Source organism: Lagopus muta, chromosome 14 (assembly GCF_023343835.1).
Source record: "Lagopus muta isolate bLagMut1 chromosome 14, bLagMut1 primary, whole genome shotgun sequence".
Lineage (NCBI taxonomy): Eukaryota > Metazoa > Chordata > Aves > Galliformes > Phasianidae > Lagopus > Lagopus muta.
The window spans coordinates 5,746,026-5,754,789 of NC_064446.1; positions in this window are offsets into that span (position 1 = coordinate 5,746,026).

Here is an 8,764-nt window from a genome sequence, read left to right on the forward strand (position 1 = left end):
AGGATGTCGTCTACTTGCTTTCTCTACTGGTGTTCACAGGTATCGACAGGATGTCTGTTTGTGCTGCTCAACATTTGGCACCTAGGATAAGTTCAATTAACCAACCTTTCACCTGTCTTTCCACGTAAAACATAGCTTCACTTTCCTGTGGCTAATTGCTAAGCTCAAGTACTTACTCTGCAATTCTAAAGGCTGGTCATTCACTAGGGAGTATTAAGTACGGACACTGCTTCAAAGAACTGGCACAGACAACGTGAATAACATCTCACATCCGCTTCTCATCCTCTCCCTCTGGAAGTTTTTGTCCATGCGCCTTAGAATGAGGAGTCACATACATCAGATGCACATCTTTAGTCAGCAAAGTTAGCATGTCATATTTAATCCTGGTGAAAGCATATGGATACTGTACCTCCTAGGATGAATTAGATTTAGAAACATTCATGTTTTATGTAAGAATAAAGCCAACTCATACTCATAAGCCAATTAAAATGTTGTCTCAACCCTCAGTGGTTAATGTGGTTGGGAGCTTAGAAGCGAATACTTCTTTTAGAAGAAGTAATGAGTAGATAGCAGACAAAGAATTAATAAATTACCTTTATCTGTCTTGGTTTACAAATACACAATCACTGCAGATGGTTTTGAACAGGAAGGGCTTTAGTTGCACTCATTCATGCATACACAACATACACAAAGTGATTATCAGCCAATACTTCAATCAGCGGTTCCTTCTTGGACGATTCCCTGCATTGTTCCTGCAGAGAGCAGATTATCCTCTGAACAACTCCATTTATATTGCTGTTTGTATAATTTTGATCACAGTTCCAAAATACGACTCAAAACTGATTCTTGAATCATTTTAGAAATAAGTCTTCAAATTTCCCTTTAGCCTATGTCCCAGTTATCAAGGAAGGAGGAGGTTTTCTAGTTTGAAATTCAGTTTTGCTACATTGCAGTCACAGACCCTGTCTCTGTGCATCTCTGTCCTTGCAAAAGCAAACTGTGTTGTAATAGATGAGGGCAAGCTTTGTGCCTCATGAAATACTCTCCTCCCTCCCTTGATGCAGCATACTGAAATAATTCCACTTCTATCAAGAAATCTAGAATTCAGTGCTACAGGAAGTCTCTCATGACTGTGCTTGGTTAGCATCAAAAGGTAATACTTAATAGGTTTTATTTTTTTGTTAACAGCAACTTTTTTTGTTAACAAATATACGGTTTTCAAATTAAAACATGCCAGAAGTCATAAAATTTACAGCTGGGGACTGCTAAATAGCAGTCTAGAGTGAAAAGACCAAATTATGGACTTCCAAGCTATTTTTCTTCATAGACACTGCTCAGGTTTGAACCCAGCCTTCTGTAACACACATATTAGAAAGAGTGGAGTGCTTCCTCAAGTGACAGTACAGCTCGCTCTACGTGTAAAATCATTCTTACTTGTCAATTCTCTGACTAGAGCAGAACTGAATGATCATTGCCTGAAAAGAAAAAAGGTTTGCATGCAGCAAGACAATCTGGGCATTCAATAGTTCTGCTCAAGGGCTTATAGAAAATGAAAACAAAAAAAGGTTTGCAACGTAAAACGAATTCCCAGTCGAGGCCCACTTACTTGTTTTCCAATTTCCATTTACTCTCTGAACTTCAAAGTAACACTGATAAAACTGAAATTGATATAAACTCGGCTCGACAAAATTACAGTAGCTATTAACAGCACACTTGTAACTTCACTGTTTCCCAGTGGCTTACATTTTAACAGTGTCATATAAATTAAGTTATACATGTTTAATCATTTGTTTTGTTTTAGAATAAGGCTATATTAGTTTCATCGATTATCTACACATATGTTAGGAAGATTAATTTGTTCTGAGCCCTCTTGGGGAGATGCATTTGAAGTTATGTTTTGTGCTTCAAACAACTACAGGACTGCCTGGAATCAAAGCAATTGAGACATTTTTAATTTTAGGTAAACAATATCAGAAAAACCTCGCAAAGCAGGCTAACAATCCCCAAGCACCACTGCATAGTTCGGCCACCCTAGGAGATGGAAGAATAATGAATCTCCAAAATCACCACCTCCCATTTCAAATCCCCGGTACGTCTCTGTTTGGGGTAGGCTAACAACAAAAAAGTATAAGCAAATAATAGTTCAAAGAAATAACCTGCTTATTTATATATAAATAACCAAATTCCACTAGCTAATTAGAATCCTTCTGGTTACCTAATACTAAAAAGAAAAAAAAAATGAAAAAAAAAAAAAGAATTAAAGACACAAAACACCCCATAGCCTCAGAATGATGCATCACAGAACATATACTGAAAATAATCAAACTATTAGCTGTCACAGTTTTGACTAGGATTGAGTTCATTTTCTTTGCAGAAGCTCATACGCTACAGTTGATTTTTTGTTGAAAATACTGCTGGTAGCACACTGATGTTTCTGCTGCTGCTGAGCAGAGCTCTCGCAGAGCCAAGGACATCTCTGCTCCCCATGCTGCCCTGCTAGCACTGTGCTGCGGGGTGCACTAGGAGGGGATACAACCAGGGCGGCTGACCCAGAATGACCAAAGAAATTCCATTTTGTCATTACGAGAGTGAAAATGGCAATAAAAGCTGAGAGAAAAGAGGATGAAAGGTGTGTCATTAGGAGTGATGATGTTCATCTTCCCAATAAAGCCTTACAGAAGCTAAGGCCTGCTCTCCTGCCTCTGACAGGAACAAGTGAATGAATTCCTTGCTTGGTTTTCCTTGTACACAAAGCTTTTGCTTAACCCTGTAACCTGTCTTTATCTCAACCCATGTGTTCTTCTACTCCTCCCTTTCCCATTTTCTCCCTCATCTCACCAGGGGAGAGTGAGCAAGCAGCTGTGTGGTGCTGAGCTGCCTGCAGGGGTTAACCACAACACTGGCTCTGCTTTATTACTACACCGAAGAATATTTCAGTCACCATCCACAACCTGAGGAGACAACTTAGCTGCAGAATCCAGCTACAGTGCAGAATTAAGTTAGTTTCATCATGATTGGTAAAAATATACTATGGGATTAATTAGGCAATTTTCAGAATTCAGAGATGTTCTGACAACAGATTCAGCAGCTCTGAATTAAGGATGGGTACCTTATGTAGACTTACTACAAAAGCTTTCATAGAAACATTTTTCTTTCACATCTGTCATGAAAACTAATAAAAGACAACGTTTGAACTAAGCTACTATTCAAGAAGTATGCCCAAAAGGTGGTTCATATATATACTTCTTTTTACCTAATACACTGAATTTAATAACAACTTGAGAATGCTTATGATATCCATTTACTTTAACAGTACTGCCTTTTAGCTTTATAGCTAATTTTTACAGCCAGTATATTTTTCAAGTGACCCAATTCAGAGCACTGTAAAACAGAACTACAAAATGAGTCTCCGCATAGGAGCTTATTAACAAAGTATCTGAGCTGTAGTAATGAGGTACAAGAATCTGGTCCTCACAGTACCAGCTACACATAAACTGCAACATGCTGGCTCATAGCCTCTGCAGTGATCCCACTCAGCAGTCAGTAGAGCAGTGGGACAGAGATCTTCTAACCAGTAGCATGCAGTTGCTTATCCAAATCACACTTCTTGAAGTGAAAAAATAATATTGTAAAGCAAAGGATCAAAAACGATCTATTTATGTTCTTAAAAAGCATTCTTAGTTTATCCTCCCCAGGGCACAAAAAGCCATAACGGCTGAAGGCTCAGCTGCACAGAAAGGCAGAGCCTCTTTCTTGGAGCAGCAGCAGGTTTCCAAGCAGGCAGTACCCAAATCCTTTTCCCACCATCCCTTCTTTCCATGGTTACCCTCCTGGACATCAATTCTGGTACGCCAGGCTGCAGCTGTTACTGAGGAGGGCAGCTTTTCTTCTCACCCTTTCCAACTTAGTATGAAGGAGTGCCTGAAACTGTTCATGAAGGAGCACATTATCTTCATTCACTGATCAAATACTACAGGTAACACTTAAACGGGGATATAAATGCTCATGGAGATAGTCTAATGAAAAGACAGAGTGGAGAGATGCTATGCAGATCACATCAGAAATTCAAATGGTTAAAGCACAGCAATAACAACAAGATCTAAGCTTTTTTCTTTTCTTTGCTACCGACAGCAGTTAATTTTACCATGTAATAAACAGCAGAACTGCAAATTCTGTACTGTTCAAAAACCTTCAACTTTGCTTCTTTTATTTGAATATTCTTAAATAAAAGCTTTTGAAACTTTTACTCAAATAAGTTGAAATATTTTTCAAGTAAATTTGATTCAACCTTCAATCAGAACTGTTTATTTCAAGTCAAGGCAGTTCTGTTTTTTTTTTTTCCATCTCCTTCTGTTGGGGCAATAAAATCATTTCTCTAATCAATAAAAGCATTAAAAAACACAACAACGAGCCCTCACTACATGATGCCCTCAAATTTTCATCCAAATGCATATCTAAATGCAACTTCAAATACTAAATCTTATTTTTCATTAATTCAAATTGGCATAAAGGTAAGGACAAAAACTGTTCACAGAAGAAAAACACAATGAAAAATGTACTGTAGTCAGAAGAGAGCCCGTATTAATACATTAATGGAGCTGCACACAAGATAGATACAGATGTAATGAGGAAAGCTGAGTTGACTAATGGTCAAACAAGAAAACTGAAACACGCTATAAGCAGTAGTGAAAAGTCCTTACCTTGGGAAAACTTAAAAGCTATTTATTAATTTATTTTACAAAGCTCTCTTGCTAGTCAGAACCTCTGCAAGCTCTCAGCTTTAGTCAGCATTTTACATAATCTCCTTACTTAAAGCTATACAAGCTTCTCCTAGCAAAGTCTAAAAGCTGTTTTTAGATCTTATACAGACAGCATCCTCTCTCCCATTCCAACCCCGATTTACAAAATTTCTCCCAAGAGGAACAATCCAAATTTCTTGGCCAAATCCTGCTGAATCCTGTGTATATTTAAGAAGTTACACATACTGCACATAAGGGATAATGCAAGCTTGCTCTTACAGTCAGTAGGCCAGTAGGCACAATTGCTCAAATTGCTTCAATACAAGAAGAAGAAAATAAAAAAGGGGAAAAAGGAAAAAAAAAAAAAAAAAAAGTGATATATCTCTTCAGATAAGCTTAGCTTCTAAAGCAAAGGATTCACACATGGTTTAAATATTTGCTAATACTAACAGAAAAAACAGAAACCAAAGTTTCCCAGTTCTACTGAATTGTTCTCTGGAATAGTCAAAGAACATCACCCAAATGAACATGAAAAAAAAAAAAAAAAACTTCTGGAGAATGAAATTCATAACAGTTGTAACAGGACTGAAGTATGAGCTGCCACTCTTTTTATTGCTGTAAATACTTAAGTTTCAAAATTTGCCGCATTACATTCCTGATCAGCAAGACTGTATTTGCAATTACATCACCATGACAGATCTAACATTCCGCACATAGTTTTCAATTCTGAGCCTCAGCACTAGTACTGCAGAAACAAGTACATGCTGCAGTATCTCTTACTATTTTCTCCACATCTTTTGTTTCTTTGAGGAGAATAAAAAGCACACAATTACATATTACATACCTGATCAAGTACTTCTCAATGTTTTTCAGTATGTATAAATACACATGATCTATCTAAACTATGCTGAAAAAAAAAAAAAAAAAAAAAAAAAAAAAAAAACCAAGAACAGAAGGGAGCAGTGTGCATACTGAAATCCTGTTTGTGCTCAGACAAAACTGCCTGGTACACTCTGTATATTGCCCAGCATGCAGACAACTGCAGTACTTGGTCCTTCTTCTGAGCAGCCCTGTCTGCTCATCTTCCTTTCTTCTCCAGTGCCTTTTTCAAACACCCCGCCTTGTACAAACCTGTTCAGTTTTAAGCTCTCCTCAACCCTTCAAAGTACCTTTCACCAACTGTATTATACAAAATGTTTTACCTTTATAGAGCTGAGCTGTTTCCACTGAAGAGCTCAGGCTATCAGCTGACCAGACTCAAGTGCCTTCCAATGTCCCTCAGTGACCATGAGTGCTCTTGAACATGTGACAGCAACCAAAGCATACACAATTCCTTGCTAAAAGAGGTTCACTCTGTTTATATTTTGCACACCCAAATTGAGTCACTGTTGTATGAGTTCTAATCTCAAGTGAAAAAAGTGTAAAGCAAACAGATCCTTAAAAATCAGTTATACTGTACAAGCATATATTTCAAGAAAAAAAGCTCCTTATGAGAAGACAAATTTTGATTAATAACAGTCTCCTCCCATTAACGCTGGCCTTCTGAAGTTCAGTGTATGTCAAGTTGGCAGCTAAAGCATTATATTAGATATCTTTTTTTTTTTTTTTTTTTTTAAATAGAATACACAGTCTCATGATGCTGTTGAGATCTTTGTTTCCTGTCAATTCTTTACCAATTAAATTGTAGGTATTGGCAGCATGAAATAAACCTCTGCTCAGGCTCACTGAATACTGTATTAAAGAGTACGTGCACTAAAGAAAATCAATTGCTCCCCACTCTTAATGGCAAAACCTGTACAAACTGACCCGTATCATGTGATCCACTTTCATTTCAGTTGTTCACAGCCATAGTGTTGCTTCAGATTTTATATATAAAACAAGTACTCCAGTGACCACCATTTCTAATTATACCCATCTGAAATTACAATTTGTGGCTGAGAAATGAACCAAAGAAGAAATGTGAAAACTCAAGTTTTCTTACAGGTTAGAAGAACACCAAGAAGAGAAACCAAGTCTCCTAGGTTATGAATGTCCTAGATGCAGAAGGACATTCCTCTCACAGCAAAACATTCAGTCTTTATCTGCTATCCTCTCAGGTCCTCAAAAAGAAAATTATGAGTGGAAACACTAAGTTAGATAGAAATAGACTGCAGAAACAACAAAAATGGCTCAGAGCAGGATAAAGATTCCAACCTAAGAAGATACCCATTCAAAAAATCTAATGCGGGACAGTCTGAGTTCTGTAGATCTTACAGTCATAAGAAGCGTGTAAAAAGCCTTCTAAATAAGGAAGGCCACACAAATAAAGAGATCACTGTTAGGTTTTTCCTACTTTGAAATGGATTTAATCTTAAAAAGTAATATACAGTTAAAATGGCAGAACTTAGTCTCTTTTACATCAAGAAATGGAGTATTGTTAATAACATAATTCCATTTCACAAAGTTTTCCTCTGCTTCCTCTAAGACATCAGGAGCACTCTATCTATCATAACATATCTTGGCACTCCACAGATCAGCTGCTAAAGATGGCTGAGCAGCAAAGCCTACTTTTGTTGTCTAAGCAAAATAGGATGGGGCTCTGGGCAGCCTGGTCTAGTATTAAATGCGGAGGTTGGTGGCCCTGCTTGTGGCAGGGGGCTGGAGATTCATGATCCCTGAGGTCCCTGGCCATTCCGTGATTCTGTGAACAGGACAGTATAATCCTACACTTCATATCCTTTCACAACCATCACTGCATGTCTTAGTTTCTACACTTGCAACTGTAAGCTTTTATCTAGGACTTTGTGCTAAACAAGTACATGGTTAAAGCCTAAAGGAACCTCACCTTCATCTATTCACAGAACTGACTGCATAGAGTAAGGCCCACTAGAATGTGCAAGCTCCTGCATTTGGACACACTGGCATCTGCTGCGTGCCCTTCTGAGGCAGACACGCATTTCTACCCTGATACTGCATACAACTAATGCATGGTTAGATACCAACAAAGCGCCACTGTTCAAGTGTGTAATGAGTATTTGGTAGAGTGCATGTCCCGACTTCAAATCTATATTTACATTACAAGGTTGTTGATTTCTCTCTTCCAGCAGGTCTTTGAATGTGATTACAAGTCAGTTCTCCATTCTTCCACAAAGTATTTCCACTGGGAAGACTAGCTGGAGAAAGATTCTCAACACTGAAATCATGTTCACTAACACATTCCTTCACTGTCTTCTGGTCTACTGAACCAAAAACATCTTCAGCCTCATAAGCACAGTTCAAAAAAGAAAATTTAAGCATTGCAACCTCCTCTTAACCTACATTTAGGTGAAAATAAAACTGATGTGGATATAAATAGTTTGGAAGGGAGAAGGCACTGATAGAAAAGCCATGTTTCAGCCACAGCACAGCAAAAGAACACAATTATTTCTTGCACTAAATAAACAAAATAAAGGAAAAAACACGACAACAAAAAAATAAAACCAAAAACTCCCAACACCAAAAATTAGGAGCTGATGATCTGTATTTCAAGTCTAAGCTGTTTTGTCCTTTCAAGAGTTTGCCGCTTGTAATTCGATGAAAAGAAGCAAACATACAGGATGGGGTTTTGTTGTCGTTTTTTTTAATGCCTTATCACACATCTATCAAGTCTTATCATAGAGTGATTAAGATTTTTTTTACAGTTGCCAATTTGGGCACATATCACCACTTGAATGGTTCAAGGATGACCCTCTAGTCCCATGTTTCCTTTCACTTATAAAATGGCTTACTTAATCCTAGAAATTAAAGGGACATTTAGATAAACCCTTTCTAATTCGCATATCTAGACTAAAAGTTAGAATTAAATATATGCAGAAATTAGACCATCTCTAGCTATAATAGAGACTGTTGAAGAACTCTTCTACTTTAGATTGGAAAACTTTTGAGGCTCCTGTGATATGGCTAGCAAAGAAACCTCATCCAGCAGTTAATTCTCTGAAACTATCTGAAAACTAAAGTTACCCTTTTAAAAATAATCTGTTCAGTTGCTTAAGTTTTATCATGTTTAA